This window comes from Xiphophorus maculatus, chromosome 16, assembly GCF_002775205.1.
Source record: "Xiphophorus maculatus strain JP 163 A chromosome 16, X_maculatus-5.0-male, whole genome shotgun sequence".
Taxonomy (NCBI): domain Eukaryota; kingdom Metazoa; phylum Chordata; class Actinopteri; order Cyprinodontiformes; family Poeciliidae; genus Xiphophorus; species Xiphophorus maculatus.
The window spans coordinates 12,838,091-12,858,560 of record NC_036458.1 but is presented as its reverse complement, the minus strand read 5'-3'; positions in this window follow the sequence as shown (position 1 = coordinate 12,858,560).

Here is a 20,470-nt window from a genome sequence, read left to right as displayed (position 1 = left end):
TCTGATCAGCACACGAAAATGACATGATTTTCAAGATATGCTCAAACATTACTTACCTCGTGTTTCTTACCCCATCTGCTGGAGATGTTGTGATACAGCAGCAATTTTTTTCACATTTTGTTTCCAGTACTGTACCTTATGTTAAGTGTCTCTGCAAGAATAGAAAAATAGAAGTTGTCCAAATGTTAGATGTATGTTTTAATCTCTGACCATACCTTTGTAATAATCAGTGGCACCAATATGACCAGGACACCTAGATTTTTATTACCAGATTCACCCCATGAACACAACAATGCAGCAGTCTATTTACTAGGCTGTTAAAACACAAGCAGGAAATCTCTCCTTCCACTTTTTTTTACTCTGCACACCAGAGGGCAGTAGTAATCAACAGCTGACTTGAAAGACTGAGCAACCATGGTTAGTTTTTCACAAGTTAGGTGCGTTATTATCAACATTTTAATTATTTATCAAAAGAAAAAGATACTAAAGAAGAAGAAGAAACAGATCGACCAGTATTTGTTTTTCTTTTAACCTAAAGTGACATTACCTGTTAACGTTCATGTAATGTAAGGCTTCTCTAAGACTCACCAATGTGTGGGGATATGATAATGACTCCATACATTGTGAACCACTATATACAGCGAATGCTAAATTATTTAGTAATATGTTTATTACAATCAGTTTCAGTGAACCAGTCTAAAGGAGCAAATATCAAGTGGTATTGGTTCCAAATGGAAATGAGTTGAAAGTTCAAATTACCATGATATGATCAAACATCTAGTTGCATCAAAGACTCTGTGATTTTCTCTCTGAGATGGAAAATACAGGTAGTTTTGTATAACTTTGAATTCTAAATGCATGATTTATTCTGTGCAGAAATTATAATTCAAAGGAATTTAAGATCTGGCATATTCTGGAACATATGTAGATGAATGGAAAGGACACCTTTTCTTGGCCTTCGTGTGTCACCTCTTATTAAAACCTGGAGCTCAGGGGCCCATTTATTTGACCTGGCATCAAGGTTGACTCTCCAGGAAGGTACCAGCTGATTTCATCTGATCCAGATTTTGAATTGCAGTGAACGTCCAGAATTCAAGACAGAGAAGCAGAACAGCAGAATAATCATTCTAGAAAATAGACTTCAATATAGAACATGGTTTGCACTACGAGTGCACGTAGGCCAGGGGTGTCAAACTCCAGTCCTCAAGGGCCGGTGTCCTGCAGTTTTTAGATGTGCCACAGGTACAAAACACTGGAATGAAATGACTTAATTGCCTCCTCCTTGTGTAGATCAGTTCTCCAGAGCCTTGCTAATGACCTAATTATTCCATTCAGGTGTGGTGCAGCAGAGGCACATCTAAAAGTTGCAGGACAGCGGCCCTCGAGGACTGGAGTTTGACACCCCTGACGTAGGCTAAACAAAATTAAACTTGCAAGAATATTAAACTTTGTACAAAAGAAAACATGACCATTTATAAAACAATGTAACCCCATCCAACCCTGGTTTCCTTCTTCATCTGATTCAGGAGTACAAACGGAGCATCATTGTCTCTGCAGATGTGAAGGAGTTTAGAACATGTTTATCGTGCCGTGGCTTAAAATAAATCTAACGCTCATTAAAACTTTTCTATTTATGCTTTAGAGGAGATTGTGAGATTGTTCCATGTTAATGTTAGCACTGACTGGAGTCAGGAATTGAACTCAAAGTTGCTGATATCTATTAAGAATAGAACAAGATTATTCACCTATAGAGCAATGTTTGTCACGTATTCATCTGCATACATTTCTTGTCATAACAGTTAATTGATCTAGCATTTGAATATGATTAAACTGTCTGATGTTGTCTGCTGGTCTTTTCTACAGGTCTTGGTCAGCTTGTGAAATGTTTACTCTACACTGACATCAATATTTATTATGAGGTACTTATTTATTTGCTTACCGGCTCATTAACCTTGAGAGAACATTATAGAAATTTGAAATATTATAACGTCCCTGTTCATAACTTCACACGGAGATTTTGAAATCAAAGATTGCATTTGACCTGGATTTTATATTTTATTTGCCTTTTAATAGTTTCAGTCTGATGCTCTCAGCCTCACAGGCCAGCTGTATTCATCAGCACCGACTTTACCGAGTCCGACATACTGAAACTTCAGTGTAACTCTGCGTATGAGCGCCTCTGTTCACCTGTCCTTACTGACCGGGCCCAGCTGACCAGACCTTTCCGTGAACCTGCTCAGTGGTGACAGCCGTACACAACCACTGCGGAACAGCACACCTCCTCAGAACCGGCCGGACAATGGTTCTTTCAAGACCATGTCCCCCAAGGCAGACATTCAGCCAAGCCAGATCGTGATGAGGCGCTGACTCAGCAGCAGCCACCCAGGTGTGTCATGCTCCTGCAACACAAGAGCACCTCTATGTGCCACCTGTTTACCTCATTTTACCTCATTTCCCTGCATTTCCATGGACTATATTTGTAGTTTGCTGAGCAGAGAGGGTATTTTCCTGTTGTCAGGTTAATTCTCAAACATTGGAAAGGATAGAAAAACATAAGAGACCACCTTCACCCAAAGTCACTGGGGACCAAGGTGATGCTGGAAATCCATAAAAGTTAAGTTATGATAAACAGAAAGCACAAGTGGAATAAAAAAAGCTGTATGCTAAATTTAAACAGTGTTTGCTGTTTGTTAAGGTCAGTCCATGTGTGTATGTGCTTGCTCTTCTGCTGGACTCCCTCAGCAAAGGTCATTTTCAGAGCACGACTTATTAAGAACTGCTGTAAGCAATAAGAAACCAAACCTAAATTTAATGTTGATTTTTATCTCAATGATTTAATTTACCAATTAAATTACTCTCATCTTATCCTTCCCAAATCTTAAGTAATTCTGCTCTGGCTATCATCACCTGAATATTAATCAAAGTAACATAAGCAGCACTGCTTTTCTGAGCTACTGTGATTGAATTAAGCCATTGTTCATGTCAGTCTATAAACAATTTGAGTACTGTATTACAGTTTAAATCTCTGGGTGCACGAATACAAGGAGATGTTTTAAAAGGGATTCTTTAAAATACTTATAGAAATGTCCGAATTTGTTTGCATTTTCTCCCATTGCAACTACAAACTTTAATATTTTTACTCATGTTCTTCTACAGTATGGGAAATTACCATATTATCAAAATGGTATTTTATACAGACATGTTCAAAGTCAGCTAAATTCATTCCAACTATTAAACAATGCAGTCAAGCTTTGTTCACTATTCAAGTAGATTAAAATGTTTTCCATCAAAGCAAACTCCAAAAGACAAACTCTGCTTCAACAGGAGGAAATATCCATCAGAATCTGCCATAGTGTGAGTGGCCATCTGCAACCACCAGCTGGGGTTTGATTAAGCCCATTTACTCTAATCCTCTGAAATAAAGTGAAACCAATTGTCTTCAGACATAATCTAGTGAGTAAATGAAGTTTGAAATCTCAGAATAAATACCCCTGGTGTGTGACACCTTAGAGGTTTGTTAGAAAACATTAGTGAACAAACAGTGACATAAAGAAATATAGGCATAAAAGTTAATTTAGTAAGAAAGAAAACATGTACACTGTGTTCTTTTTGTTTCTTTCTTTTCCTTGATATTCTTCTTCTGTGTTTTCAGTGACAGTTCTATAGCATTTCAACATTTCCATCGTTTCCAAAGGTGATGCATAGAACAACAACTAGTAGGAACCAATTGTCTGTCCAATGTGCTTAAAGTGACTTCCAACCATGATTTGGTTCTTCCTTGAAAGTTTGGGAAAAGGTCTTGGGTTTTAAGTTGAATTAGTATGAATAAAGATAAGAGTCTTGAAAAGGTATCGTGTCTTTGGACTGTTACCATGGGGATACAGAAACAAACGGCCATGTGTGTGTGAGAGCAGACATTTGCACGACTGTATCTGTCTTCTTGCACCAGGTAAACACTGCATTCAGCCAAGAAGGATGTCTTGGTTGAGATTTGTACGTGGCAACTGGAGGAAATACAAATCTTGGCTGGGCGTAAAGCGCTTTGATTAGCTGAACGTATTTAGATCCAAGAACAGCACAAGAGGTTCTGGGATCTGTTCGGAAGAGATACAGTGGAGGATGCCAGCGTTCGACTGAGGCATCCATGGAATGATGCTTCAATAAACTAAGAAGATGAGAATAACCTAGGAGGCTCCTTGTAGGATCCAAATAAATTAGATGGCATCTCTTGTTGCGACCTGGTAACCAAATCCAGGTCGCTGGTCAAACTGTCAAGAGGAGGAAAACAAAAATACATTCTTAACGTTCTTCGACTCCTATCAGGCCGTAAAAGGCAGAAATGTTGTTTAACGAACAGTGGATCTTCTGAATGAACAGGCTTCTTGGGTGCTGTGCGCTGTAGCTTCACTCTTCAGGTTTATTCAGAGATGACAGCATGAGGGAAAGCCCCTCTCCTGCTGCGTTAAAGCACCACGTCCTCCTGTTTCCTGGATCTCCTCCCTTGTCGTCAGATGCAGACATAGTAACACTGCTATATTTTTATGGTGTTTGACAAACTGCTCCTTAACAACCAAACCCAAACGCACCAGGGGTCCCATCAGTCAGACTCTGCAGCTATAATCACTTTCTCGCTGATAAAACTTGGTGATGTTTTCCTCTCATGAAAACCAAATATATAACTTTCCAAACTTTTATTTTTTCAAATGCTTAAAGTTCATTTTGACAGCCATAATTTATTTTTATTCACCTGCCAAATGCGCAGTTCAGTCACAATTAAAACATACAAAAAAATATTGGGTTATACATCGTTGACAGTTCAGGCATATTTTATGTAGCAATTAATACATAAACAGAGAGTCCTGCTAGACTTTATTATTCTGAGTGGAATCAAAAACTACTCTCTCTAATAAATCTGGCCGGGCGTGAAGTGAGAGCAGCTCTGTTGACAGCCAGTGTTTCACTGCATGGAAAAGCCAGCTCTGAACACACAGGGAAAACACACATCCGCACCCACACATTAACAAATGTTGATGGAGCCGCGGCTGTCCCACAACTCTGCGGGACTCTGGGAGCATTAACAATGTCCCCTTTGCTCCTGAAAGCTCTTCTTCCATCCCCTCTTTCCTTCCACATCTTTCCTTTCCTAACCCACATCCAGCCGCTACTGGTAGCCTCATCACCATTGCCATAAATATCAGCAGCTTTTCTTCATTTACATATGCTGCTGGATGTGTTGTATGAGACTTTCTGGCATTTTAATATGAAAAGTCCTTCATAAACTTATTAAACCCTTAGTTGGTCACAGCTTATGACCACTAACACTGAGCCAAGTTCAAGTTTGGAGGAATATTCCAGTTAAAAAATTGTTTTCCTTTCCACTTCCGCATCATTATATGCTCAGTATATTGGATAACAAAGGTTTTTAAACCTCAGTAAAGATTTTTAAGGTTTTTCATCTATGGAATAAAATTTCTTGGAGCAATTCTTTTCTCTTTATATATGTCTCCCATATTTGTTGTGATGTTATGCTGATGATATTTTTATTTGTATTCAAAACCTGGCAAAGCAAAAGTAGAATTGATGGTTTCTAAACTTTTCTTAAATCGTTTCCATTTTTCTCGTGTTTAGAGACACACTCTTGACAAATTTAAAGTTCTTCCAATAGCTTATTAAGTTATTAGTGGCACTGCTTCTGTAACATCTTTAAAATAATAACATCTGTTTTAAAGATGTTATGTCCTTCAACCAGGTAAGAGGGTTTTTCCTGTCATAGCCTCTTAGTTGTTTCCAGAACTTCAGCTTTTAGGCTCCTATCTCTTCTAGTCAGTAATTGGTTGTGTAGAAATAACGTTGAGTTGAGTTCATGTGCATCTTTCTAACATTATTCCAGTATTTAGCCATGATTCAGTGTAAGAGCTTAATCAGTCCATTCATTCTGAATCTACATGATTATAGGTACCATTACAGCCTTCCTAAGAATACCTTTTTAATTTTCTCTCACACCCACCACTTTCAGTAGTTTCATCAGCTGTCAGGTTTGTACTGAGAGTCCTTGTTGCCTTATAAAAACAAAATTCCTCCTCTCTTAATGGGTCAGGCTGGCACCGGATTATTTTAGCAACAGGTTTCAGACATCCTGTGTTTGGCAGAACATCAGGATCCATCCTATCTTACATTACAATACGTAACATTGCACAGCTATGATTTATCTTGTATTTGCTCATTACTTTAAACTTCCTGGCAGAGAGGACTGACACTCCTCTAAGGCGTGGAATCACATCCTTTTATTCCTTTTATTTTTGAAGACCCAACACTTATCCTGACATCACTGATGTAAAGTCACTGCATACCTGCTCTTAATTACAAAAATGCCTTCCACACCAATCATTATGTTGTCTTTTCAACATCAAAAGAAGATCAAAGTAATGCTGCACTTTGATTTTTAATCTGCAGTTAGAATTTCCCAAGGAATAATTTTAACTTTTAGTTCAGTATAAGGAGTAGGTTAAACTGTTGTCTTCCAGTATATGGAAAGTTTGATTCCTGTTGAGCTTAATTTATCCTTCTTATAATCAAGAGTAGAGTTGATTTGATCCTGTGAAGCATGGATTTTTTTTTTTGTCTTATATCTTCTTCTATTGATTTTTGAGAATTACGCAGAGACCGTGTTAGTTGTATAGATGAGATCAGTTAAAATGTTGTATGAAGGTCAACAAACATCACTCACACAAATAATTATACTATTATCCTTTGTTTTTCATTCAGTGTACAGGATATGGTTGTAGTTTAACACTGTCACTGTACCCACTTTTTGCAACCTGGAATGATATATTTCTTTTCTTTCTGGGTTCTTTGCAGAAGAGACTAAACACAGATCAGCATTGTTCATTAATTAAGTGATTTCTAACAATGGCCCTGAACTATATTTAGAGGTATCAGAGTACATGGGACGGATCTATATATGTGCCACCTTTTAGATTTGTATTGAGCAAAAAAAAGAAAACCATCCATCTTTTTTTCCTACAGTGTTAGTCAAACACATACAACCCCAATAAAATATTGGTGCAATATCCTTGACCTGTATCTGTACTCCTCAGTCTGAAACCTTCACTTGTCAACAAACCTCTTCTCACTGAGCCTTCTTGAGAGATGGTTTTATTATTCTGCACCTTTGGCACATATGGATGGAGGGAAAGTTGGAGGGACTGGGAAGGAGAGAAGGCAGAGTTATTTTCCTCATAATCAAAATGAGACACGTTATTACAGGCCATTAAAATACGTAAACCCACCAAAGTAAAAACATGCTTTTATGGGGCGAGAGAACACATTTTATTATTAGCGGTGCAAAGTATTTGAGAGGCCTATTCATGGTCTGACCTTTACCCCTGCCCCCTGTCTCTTGTCATTCCTTTCCTCCTGCCATTAACACAGAAAACTAATCCAAAATTATTCAGTGGGAAAACATAAACACGGGCATATGGAACTTTACTGCTGGATGCAGCACACAAAATACAATATGTTGGTTTCGGTGCTCTCAGAGAAATCCTCGTTTTGTGGGCGAGGCTGTGTTTGCATTCATTTACTTTATTTAAAACTTTCCAATGTGCCTGCTGCATGTTTTAGGAAAAATGAAATCTTGCTGTGAATTATTAAAGGTGTAAATGCAGAAGGCTGGGAGGAGACAGCATCAATTTTCTCTCTCTACTTCACGCAAAGCTTCAACAGACAAATGGAAAAACTTACAGAGGCATTTACAATAAAACGTCACATGTAACTCATACTGCTCCTCTATGTGTGCTTGTTTTTTGTCTCTATGCACAAGAAAGATAGGATTTCCTTCTAATCAGAGTCATTTGGAGACATACAGGGGAAGCAATACGTGTAAGTTGAGGTCAGCTTTTATGACCAATAGATGGCGCAAGATAACCAGTCATTAAGCAATACTTCTGGCACTCTATTTGTCATTTAAAAACTTAAGCCAGACAGCAAATGTGCAATTTGCTATGTATTGCTATGCTATATATTTAGGTATGGCAGTTAGGGTAGAGGTTCATTTTTACACATTTCCCAGGAATTACAGCTGGAAGTTATTGGTGGGTTTGTCAACAAGCTCTGCAATTCTGTTAACTAAATGTTTTTTTTCATACATCTTTGTAAAACAGTTCAGACTGCAGAACCTCTGCAGACAGCAAATTTGAACTGTTGCCTAAGGTCAGACAGTTATATGCCATTTCATTTTATCCAGCTTCTCTATCCATATTGAACAATTCATCCCACAGCATGATGATGCCACCACCTTCTTTCTCATATTTGATGTGTACCCTGCATGACTGATGTCCAAATTTAAAGGACATCAGTCAAATTGAAATGTTTTTGTATGGCTTTCTTTCCGCGATGCTGTGCTTCCTCACATATGATCAGCTTCCCTGTTTCTACTGAAAACAAACGTTCCCGCTGCTTGACGCTGCCATCATCAGGTTGATGAGCAGTGTTAGTTTATCAAATACGGCAGTTACTCAAATAGATATCTGTTATTATGGATAATAACTATTATGTAGTTTTATTGCTATTGCTTTAGGGTGACTTTTATTATCTATCTAGGAATTGCAGCTGAAAATAGCCTTTGAGCTAACTGGCATATTTACGAAAATGTTATTAATATAACATAAATTAATAAATTCTAATTCAAAATTTATGACTACATAGCTATTCTGGTCCTTCATGACAAGTCATCAGCCACCTCTGTTATAGCTTGTTCTACTACACCCATTTGTTTACCCCTTTGAAAACTTTCTAGAGGCATCCCTACTAGCATAGCAAAAGGTTATAGCAAAGTATTATGATTTTATTTCACTTCTGAAATTAATGTAATGAACTCATTTTATTTGTTGCACATTGATTTTAAGTGAAATTTTATTTCTATTTCAAACAATCGGTCATTAGAGAGACTGATTAAAATAAAATAAAGTCTAACTAAAGTAAAGTACACACGCCTATCACCTTTAGATATTTGTACACGTTGACATTAACATAGACAAGACTGCGCACGTTTCCCCTCAGCAGTTTGTGTACACGCAGTCTCCAGTGACGGCTAAATGATTTCTATCTTCCCAGTGCAAACATATTAAAGCTATATCTGACTGTGGGAGCTCCTCTCTGACTGTTTCAATGTGGAGCTGCAGTGTTAGTGGAGACTCTACTGGCTACTCTGGTATCCTTCTACCAGCTCCTACACAAACAGAGTAACAACCACAAGGAAGAGCAACCGATTGATTCAGTTTCCACATTCCCTTTTGCTGCAGAAAGGCTGGAAAACTAAATAAGATAGCGTGAGAGGAAAGTATGAGGCCATTAAAGCACAGAGTGTCTCAAATAGGAGATGTACTCCTTCAGGAATTCATCCAACCTGTCCTAGATCTGACCACTAGAACCATGAAAACACAGCAGAATCTACATATGGAAGCACCAATGTTTGTAGTTCCAGCACACGAGTCTCTTCTTGTTTAAGCGTGAGCGAGTGGCCTCATGGTACCTACTTGTCCCTTCTTTTCCAGGCCAAACACTCTTTACACTTTAACAGATATTGACTAACATGTGATATAACTACTAGCATAATACTAACATGTATTGACTAACAATGAAGAGACTGGCAAGCATACTAGACAAAAATACAGAGGCACTACAGAGTCATTTTGTTGCTTTTATGCTAGGAAAAGTTTCAGGATTTTGTTCCATTCTTGAAGATTTCTACGTGGACAGAAAAAGGACATTTTGTTCTCAACTTTGATTTTTGCACAGACACTTCTTTGCTTCTCTATAGTCAGTCTTTCTGGCTCAAAGTTTGTCAACTATCTATGTTCTGGGGCATTTGAAAGACAGATGACATGCAATAAAAGCCCTCAGCCGGAGTCGAGGTGAGGATCACAGATTGGGCCTCTTTGACTGTGAGCCAATCACAACGTCCTGAAGCACAGCTCTTGGAGCTCTTGGTGTCCAAAAGGCCTCCCACCCAGGCTAGACAAATGAGCTCTCATCAGCTGTGGGCTTGTGGGTGGGATGCACCTGAGTCATAAAGCTTTTGTCTGTAACCACCAGCCCTTCAGCTGATGGCTCGTCAGATTGACTTGCTGACCCAGCTTAACCGCCCAAAGGTTCAAAAATAACATGAACTAAAAAGGAGCAATTAAACAAGAAAGGGAAAGAGTGAGGATGGGGAAACAGCAAATTAATGTGCCTCTACTGCCATTAAAGCTCAGAGTAACCCGAATGCTCCTTACAGAAGATTCAAAACCAGCTCTGGACTTAAAATAGTTTGAAAAATCAGCCCTTAGAGATTAAACTTCTAATATCATAAGCAGGATGTTAAAATCTGAAATGAACACAATGGGGAAAGCTCTTGCAGAACGAGCTGTACCAGATAGCAAACCAAACAACTAACTGGTTCTAATTGGCCTTAAAATGTTGCAACACTGAAGTTACAGAGGTAATCATCTCAACACCATCATTTTTGGACAGAATGCTTCTGATGTCTCAAGGCCTGCAGAGATGAAGGGAAGCAGAATTTGGAGACTTGTTTCATGAATCATTTAAAAATGTGTTAACTTACATGAAACTTTTAAACATATACCTTTCCAAACCACAAAGACAAATTTGGGTGATTGGAACATTTCCAGCAGTGACTAATCTTAGTGAGAATATCGAAGAAGCTCCACCCATTACTCTTATTGTTAATATATCTGTTAAATATCTCATGGCAGTCTCTACCCTGAGCTGAGCAACTAAGCAGCTAATATAAGCTTTATATCCTTGTGTTTCTTTATGGAAAGCAAAACGTCAAAAACGTATAATATTACCCACTCTAAAAACTTTAAAAGAATTACAAATGTAACAAGTGCTTTAGCTTAGTTTCCAAAAATAAAACACTTTTTGTTACATGGTTATTTTTATTATCAAATACCAATGTACAAAGCAGTAACACTTTATCTTGTTCTCAGGACGAACATCTACATACTATCATGTTTCATCCTGTAGTTTTGGACACAAGGGCCTGAAGGTGTTTTAAAGTTTTTCTCCTCCTGTTTCTTTGACACCTGTCAGGTCTGAGGAGATCACCAGTGTGAAAGGAAAAACCCACCAAAAGGCTAAATTCTGACACATTGCAACAGCAAAGTTCAATTTATAATCTTTTGGATTTTATGACAGACCAATTGTAAAGTGGAAAGAAAATGAAATATGCTCCAGGATAAAAACGTGGTGGAATTGCTGGTTAAAGGTTCGAAAATGATATCCCATCTTTAACCATTTAAAAAATGCTACTGCAAACTCAGAACATGATTATTCACCTAAACTAAGAGGCCAGACAAGAAAAGCTTTGGTCAGAGAAGCAGCTAGTAGGGTCAGGTGGGAAATTTCCACTCTGTACAATTATTAGTAAGACAATACTTAAATCTGACCTTAATGGAACTATGGCTTTCTAAAAAAACCCATTAAAAGTCATGTTTGCAGTTTGCCACTAGCCATGTAAGGTAAACAACAAACATGTAGACAAATTTGACCAGATGAGACCAACATTTACTTATTTGGTCTGCAGGCAAAACACAATATGTGGCTGTAAGCTGCTCAGAGCTGAGGAAATGACTAATAGAGCTAAACCAGGGCAGGCCTGGAAGATTATTTAGAGGCTGCAAAAACTTTTGACTCAAAGAAAGATTTTGCAGCCAGAGATACAATAGAATGGTTTGATCATGTTTGCGTTAGAGTTGCATATAGTCAAAGTCCAGACCTACATTGCTCATCACAGACAATCTACTGTACATCACACTTGACTTGAGCTGTTTTTCAACAAGAATCGGCAAAACCTCTCTGTATATTTGTCTGGTAGAAAGAGACACCATTGGAGTTGCAGTTAAAACTGGAGTGAAATGTGAAAAAGTGTATTTTTAAAAGAAAATTATGATCATGCAGAACTCTGAGTTGATTTATTACTTAAAATCCCATTAAAATACACTGAAAATTGTAGTTGTACTCCTGGAAGATTGGAATACAATCTGGCAGCACTTTGAGAGAACTTTAGCTTCTTTAGCAAAGAACCACATCCTCATTCCTTGCTCTGTCTGTCATCTCTTAATTGAGACCATTACGTTGGTCCTATTGGTTCAAGTGTTGTGTGACTGGGGCCAAATATTCTGGTGGTAGCAACACATGCACAGAGAGAAGTTCAACATGCAAACAAACTGCACACAGGCATGGTGTAACCACAGTTAAAGACATGTGTGACATGCGAGCTGCACATGCAATCCCAGATGCTTACATGTTTACACTGTTGGTCATCATGGCTGCAGTGATTTTACTCCTTGATCAACTGTCACAGCTGCTATTAGATATCCAGGAGATACATTCCTTAAGGCTGGAAAGAGAAATATATATGTGTGTGACTGGAAAGGGGCATGTTTTTATTCTAAACAAAAGAGAAGAGAAAAGTTAGTATAGCTAAGAATAACCTTGGAGTGAAAATTTCTTGTCTGTTTATTTTTCATTGGCTGTGGGCAAGTAATTCTTTTTGCAAGATCCAGTTTCTCAGTCTGCCTAGTTTATCTTATGCTCTGTGGAAAAGAAATGGTTAATGTAAAATGAAAAAAAAAAAAAAATCTAATGCTACAGAGAAACTCCTTAAAAGATGCCGCTAGCTCATGTCGTGTCGATACATGTGTTGAGTCCTAGTTCCTAGAGAAGTAGGCAAGAGTAAAGCCTCTATGGATAAGCTACTTTATCTCTGTGCAGTCTATATCTTCCACCCCGTCCCTCCTCCCTCTTACTCTCCTGCTCTTTGATTTCTCTCTTTCTTCTGCCTTCTTAAAGAGCTAAGAGTGCTGGTCTTTTGTGTGAGCTCCATGTGAGCTTGTCTGTCGTGCATTGTTCCCTCTCTTCCTCAATATGATGAGAAAAGCTTGAAATAACAACGTCTGAGGGAGGAGTAAGACCCTCTGCTCTCTGTTTCATCTCTCCTCTCTCTGTTCTTTCTTTTTCACATGACAGTGATGCTCTCTGCAGATCTCCCGCAGGTGTGGGCCTTCCAAACCCCTATGAGACAAATTGCACATTTATCCCCTCTGAAACGCCCACATGAAGGCTGCAGCATGTGCATGTACTATAGGAGAAATGAGGTAGGAAGCCATCTGTCTTATGAAACAAGGAGTGTGTTTTCCATCTTTGTCTGGGAAAAAAAAACAAAAAAAAACATCTTCATTAACCATTACATGACTAACTGGGTAAGAATAACACACACAAAAAAAACCACACACACACAAGAGTTCAACAACTTAAACCTGTGTCAGTGGGAGACAAATGCATGCACGCCATGCAGCTTGTAGCCAGGAATATCGGGATCTGACCTGCCGACTGTGGCGAGGTCATGTGTGAGACGAGGCCTACAGCCGCTGCGCCCACCAGCACCAGAATGTGTGACGTTTCAGGAATCTAAGCAGCCTCGTTTTGCCTGACCACACAGGAACAACACAGGAACAACACAGGACATCATGCATATTTTTTAAAACTATGGAAAGATAACGGTTGCAGTTTGAAACTTTAACATTTGCAGTGTCTACATTTTTTTTTTTTGTTTGTTTTTATTGAGTTCTTATACTGTACACTACATGGACAACATTCAGCAGATCAACATTTCCACTTGAAAAATAATTTGTATTTGTCTTTTTGGGCTTTTACTATTTTACGAGAAACAAAATTTGGATGTTTTATATGACTTTCAGATCATAAATTTGACTTGTCGAATCTAAGCACTGCAATAAATTAACTTTATGACAATATGCTAAATTACTGAGATGCACAACCTACTAGCACAGTGTAGATCAAAGCAGATTAAAGCTTCCTGGAGATGCAAATGTTATCTGCATTAATATGTGCAAAGGTAGCAGCTATGCTGTAAGTGCAACCTCATATACGTTTAAAGAAGGAATAGGGTCCCTCATGAAAGACTGAAGAAATAGTCAAAATCTCTCAGATTAAAAACAAACTAAATTTGCTGACCTGTGCAAAAGACATTTTTTCAGCCTTTCTGTTATGAAACACTATGCTGCACACATACTTCCCACAGGCTGTACTGTCTGTGTTCTCAATTAGCAACCTGAGCTCACTAAAATATCAAAGAGTAATGTGATTTATTGGAAGTATGTACTTAATGTTGTGTATATATTGTCAGGTGACCTCACATACCAAATTGGTTAAAACTAAAAACCTTCAAAGGCATTGCAGTGGTTACACATGGCTTCCCAAACCTCCCTGCTTCTCCGGAAAGCACCCCCTCGTTATCCCGCTACCATCTTACCAACAGCCCCACAAAAGTCCCCCTCTTCTGTGTGAGTGTGTGCATGCATGGATATGCATTTAGCATGTGCTGTCATGTGTGCAGGCTGGCATATGTGTAAGTGACATAATTGTGTGTGTGTGTGTGTGTGTGTATATCAAGCTGTGTTTTTGCAGGAGCTCGTGCTGGCCGCAGTCACTTTTGATGGATATCTACTCTGGCTTTGGAGAGCTGCACGTTTTCCAGTGGGTGACTCATGGGGCTTCTGACAGATGCCTGTACCAATTTACTGCTACTGCCACTGCTGCTGCTCCTTCCCCTCTACCCCAAATATGTGTGTTTGAGTGTGTAGCTCAATGAATAAGTGTCCTGTACGTTTGCTGGTTGTGGTTGTAGTTTCCAAATTGTGCTTATGAACTTTCCACTCATCTTTCGAACAGCAGACGAGGAAAGTAAGAAGGGAGAGCCAGGTAACAATTAAGCTGTTCTTTAATGAAATGCCACTCATTCTCAGATGCTCACAGAAATGCCTTGATCTGAGTGTTTTGGCGTCTGTTCTGTTGGTGTCAAACAGAAAAAAAACTCTTATTCTTTCAAACAAGCCGTTTCATATTGTGTTATAATTTTAAATATTCCATAACAAACACAAAAGTTAAAAAAAAGAAAAGCTGAAATGTTTTATTTCATAAAGATTACATGGATTGATGTCATTATCATTAAAATTAGTTTTACAAAACGTCTAGAAATAAAAAGTCAGTGATCTATGCTATGCATTTCTCAATTTAACCATTTTTAAGAACTTTTGATATGAACAATATTGCATTTTACATGTAAACCTGAGGTGAACCCTTGTCCTGATGCAATTTATTAAAAAACATTTTCAGTGGCTTATTACATATCAATATGGTATGATAATATCCATATTTCCTCAAGGCAAGCCGTAGGACGTTTTTATGAAACAAGCAAAATTATATAAATGAGAGAAGCTGTTTTGGGAAAAAAGATAGAATAAAAGAGGATTATTTTTATTCTCTTACATATGCATCTACAGTCATTCACAAAATATTCATACTTCATTGTATGTTATGTAATAGAGCTCTGTGTGATTGGGAATGACATACTAATGATACATGCAACTCAAATATTTCACAAATTAATTCCTGCATATCTAAAGATTTAGATCTGAACTTTGGACCAGAGTTGAGGATTATGTTTGTTTGTTTTTTTTCCTGGGTAAACAAAATGTAACATTAATAACCCAGAAGAGACAGAAAAATATGTAAACCATTTCTGATTTTATTGATAATGATTAACCAACAACCTTTGTTGTGATTAGCAATTAACAAACTACGTATTGATAATTAAAAGGGCTTGGTTCCCTTGTCTGACTCTATTATCAGTACTGGGATTTAGAAAGACTTTAATTTAAGGATGATATCCAAATGTGTTAATGGAAGCAAAATTAAATATTGCACAGCACTGAGCTAGGTTCATTTACTTAGACTACCTCTGTGGACCTTTTTGGATTGTGTACAAGAGAATGACAACTCAAGCAAAAAAAGAAAACGTATATCCCCAATGTTGACATGGCGATAGGAAATCAACTTTAATCGGGATTTTGTGACTAATCGTGGACTGCCGCACAGTAATTAGAAAATCTTGCTCAAACTTGTGGCCTGCCATGAAAGTGTCCCACCTGGGAATCTTTCGGAGGTTATGGAAACACTGCTCATCCCCAGCACAGCACATTCCTATTAATACGTCTGTCATTTTTCCAGGAAATGGCAACAGGAGAGTGAGTGAAATCTTCTGGGTTTGGTGTGTGTGTGAATGAATCGACCACCTAGGCGGGAGTCCTGGATAATTCTCTCCAGACGAGAAATGTCAAACTTCATTTGGCTGTTCCAACTGAGTCTGACATGAAGCCTTTTATCAGGGATAATCCCTGGGTGGAAACACTTAGTTCTGTTCAGCCTGTTTCAGTAAATCCCATCCTTATCTGTAAGCAAAGAAGTCACCACTTTTACTCCTGTTTTCATGGCGGACCCTTTTGGGTTGAGGTTACCCTGGACACCATGTGACTACAACCAGATTTAGCTGCCCACAGAATGCTTAGGTTATATAATTTGTGCTTGTTATACAAATACTAAATATTCATTAATGGTTCTTCTATGGTTCCTGAAATGCTTCCTCATTATTTTGTGTCAGCTCCGTAATCTCCACAGGGACCTATCCCTCTGGATTTCTAGAAATAATCCTAAACCAATATTGACACATGCTAAAGAAGTTCACCTGCGGTGGAGGAGCTGGGCCAAAGGACTGTGAAGAAGGTCGTGCAGCTGAGGCCAAACCACAGGGAGGATGGTCCAGCGGAACAACGCTGCATCAAAGACGCCAAGTTTGTCCACCAACCTCATCTCCACGCCTCTCCACCTCTGAAGCTCATGTCTATTTTCAGAAAGACAAACACAAGAGCAAACACCACAAACTCTATCATTGTTGCTATCATTTCCAAACAGCAATTTTCTGAGGGAAAAAAATATTTTAGAGAGCTGGTATGAAAACCTGTGTGTGTACTTTGTTGTGAGGCAGACACCTTTTCATAGCTCCCGGTGTGTTTACTCATGCAGGTTTAGAGTCAGTTTTGCAACAGCCAGTGAACCCCTACTTGGTCAACCCGGGACTCTGGCTCAGCTGGATGTGGACTTGGCCGGGCACTGCCACTCTGGGCGCCAGTTCCAACCTAGCACCAAGGTGATGAAGGAAGACTCTGTCCCCGGTAACCCTTCCTTTACCCATGTCTACAGAGGTGAGGAGGCACCCAGGGGACGTGTTGGCTTGAATCTATGGTTACATTCACACAACTCAAAGAGCATGTTTGGGTGTTCTGAGTGGGATGGTGCCAGCATGTCTCATCTCCTTCTGCCAATAAGCTTGCTCTGCAGCTGTCAGCTATCATTAACCAGCTCCATCTCTTCACAGAAATCTCCGGATTTACTTGTCCTGAAAAGGTGTTCTTGAACTTTTCCAAATTTTCTCATGTTACAAGCATGAGAAAATTTGTCAACTCTATTCGGAAAATAGAGTTTGTCCCAAGCATCAATTTCTTTCCCCTTCCCAACAAGGCTACCTCCTGTTGGTGTTTCACATTGAAGTGAAATTGTTTGAGTTGAAATTTGCTGTTGGAACATGAGAAAATAGCCATTATGGTGATTGAGTTTTGCAGATGATGTCTAAGAAAGATTCCTAAAAACCTTTTATTATTTGTCTACTTGTTGAACTTATTTGTTTCCAGAAATAAGAACATGAAAAACGATCAGATATAAGGTTGAGAATTTCCCTTTTTCCCAACTTTTCTTCTCTCTTCTTCACTCAATCTCATCTAAATTTCCCTTGAAATGAGGTCACATTTGTTTTCATAGCGCATCGGTGTGCTTAAAAGTGTGGACCTGCCCAGGTGCTGCTGAACAAGGAGTTATGACAATGGTCCATCATCTGAGCGGCATATCAAAGCGGCCAATGATGATTTGATGATGGTTGTTGGTCCCACCATAAGGGTAGGGCCTCTCGCTTCAGAAAGATGTGCGCTCATCATAGAGGTGCCTTTTGTCTTTGACTGAAGCCTTCATTTTAATGTCGTGCCTGGTTTACCTGTCGTAATCTGAATGCATTTCAACAGAGGAATTGAAGATGACAGCAAAATGAAAATGAGATTTATTTCCTTTTCTGCTTTGCTGTCCCACCAGGTTTCAGCCCATATGAGCACCACTGCCCGCCACCTGTTTTGTAGGAAAACAATGTTCAGCACAAGCATTCCCAAATCCAAAAGGGGATAAAGGGAAAGGAGAGGTAAAGGCAAAGCATTCGGTTTGAGCATGCTGAGCGCATACCGGGGCTCAGCTCACAGATTCCAAAGGCAAGCTGATGGAAGCGAGCCAGGCTCCTTCACACGGGACAGGGGCAGAAATGAAAAATGAGGGAGAGGACAGACAGAGATGGATTGAGCGGAGCTGCTAGAAGGGGGCATTAAAAAGATTTTCTCTTTAATCAAAACCCCAGGATGCTGATGGAAAAAGGGGGGAAAGATGGGGAGAAGGAAAGAATGACAAAGATAAAGGGAAGAAGATCGAGGAGAGCTGCAGCTGGAGTATCTCAAAGCCTCCCACCTCTCACCCCATAACCCCTGTCTGCCTTCTGTTTGCCCTCATACCCAACTATCTCAACCCCCAGCAAAAAGAAAAAAGCAGCTACTGTCTCCTTGCTAATGCCCCAAAATGTAGTGGATAAAAGAGAGAGATGAATCCGGCAGCTCATGGAATAAGGACGCAGTGTGAATTGTTGACCTCAGCTGCCAGGTGACAGAGAGGCTCTGAGGGAGCCAGGCACCGCTTCACCAGGATTGATGGTTCCAGGAGATTCAGCAAGACAACTGAGCTGCGAGTGGTTTCTCATGTTCTCTCCAGTTTGTCTTTCTCCCACACACGGTCACATCACAGCCCCGATTCCTCGGATCCTAGACGCTGAGCCCTTAGGTGAGACTTAGTGGACGTGTGGAGGACAGGTTGTGCTCTTTGTTCAGCGACAACACTATTCTTCCTTCTACAAGTAACTCACTGAGAGACTGTTCTGCTGTCACAAAAAAGATGGATGAAAACACTTTGTGCTCAAGAGCGCAGAGGACAAGAATGCCTCAGATTTGACCTTTCACCTACACAAGCACAGTTTTTCTCAAGATTCCTTCAGAAATCTTTTCTCAAGATTCTCAAGATTTCTCAAGACCTTAAATTTAGTCAAAATAAACTTCTCATCCACTTAGGTGTCATCCAAAAAGTATGTACAAGTTTGTCTTACATGGATGTATTGATTTTTCCCAATTACTGAAGCTTAGGAGGCTGAAAAATAATTCACAATAATTTCAAATATAGTTAACTTGTAAAAACGTGAATGTAAGCATGTTTTATTTACTCTACAGAATGAATACGTGTTTGTAGTATTCAGTCTACAAACCCCTAAGGGATTTGGAAAATATATAAAAATTTTAAGTGTTGCTGCTTGTTTAATTCACTGTATCTTTCGTGTGACCTCAAATATGCCTGATTGGTTGAGCAGTTGCTGCTGGTAACTCCTCTTTCTAGTGTTCATGTATCAGTTATTGTAAAATATATAATAAAACAGATATGTAAAAAAGATATATTTTTTTCTGAAAGTTACGTAGCGTAGCTGTAAGATATTTTTTTTGTGAGGACAAATCAGAGTGGACTATGCAAAAACTTATATAGTAATTCAACTTGAAAATCCTGTAGCAGCATAATTTATATACATGAGGCTGGAAAATTTAATTGCCATTTTGCCGCTATGACTGATGATTGTAAATTGAGTCATATCTAAATTTTGATTTTAATTTATATCTACTGCATGTGCTAATTTCAAACAATCCCTACTTAATTTGGCATCTACTTGACTGCAGAAACCCATTTTTTTTTATGTACATGCAAACGTTTGTATTCTGAGTGGTGAAGTGGAAATTCACTTGTTCCTTTCAGGTGGAATGAATATTACTCAGTTGTTTCCTCATGTTTCATCCTTCAGACTTCATTTGTTAGATTTCAAGGCTGACTTGTTAATGTACATTGACCTAATTGACACTCAATTTTGCTATTGAAATCAGCATAATATGGGAAATGGTGGAAAAGAAGAACAGCGAGAAGAAAACAGAGTCAAGGAAATAATACTAAAAAGATGCTGCATAAATTTGGGTTTAAACTGAGACCAGAGGAATATGAGATCCATCCTTTTGAGACAGAGTGTCATCTCAGGCCAGATTACTGTCTCCAGTGCCACTCAGCTGGACCCCTCTGACAAGGAATCCTCCATCTAGGAGGCCTTGTAAGCCATGCCATCAGAGGGTGGGGTTCGGGTCAGGGGTTGGAAGTTACAGGGTTGACAGACAAGAGAGATTGATGTCCGTTGACAAAACTTGAGCCCAGCAGACCTGCCTGTTCCCTGGGGGCCAAATGAGAAGGGGATCAGACCGATGCAATCCCCCCTCCCCCATCCACTTCTCATCCACACACACGCCCCCACACACAGTTTGACTCCCCCCAGTAAACCAACCCTTAATGCAACCCTTACTGTCCTGCTCTGTCTTGT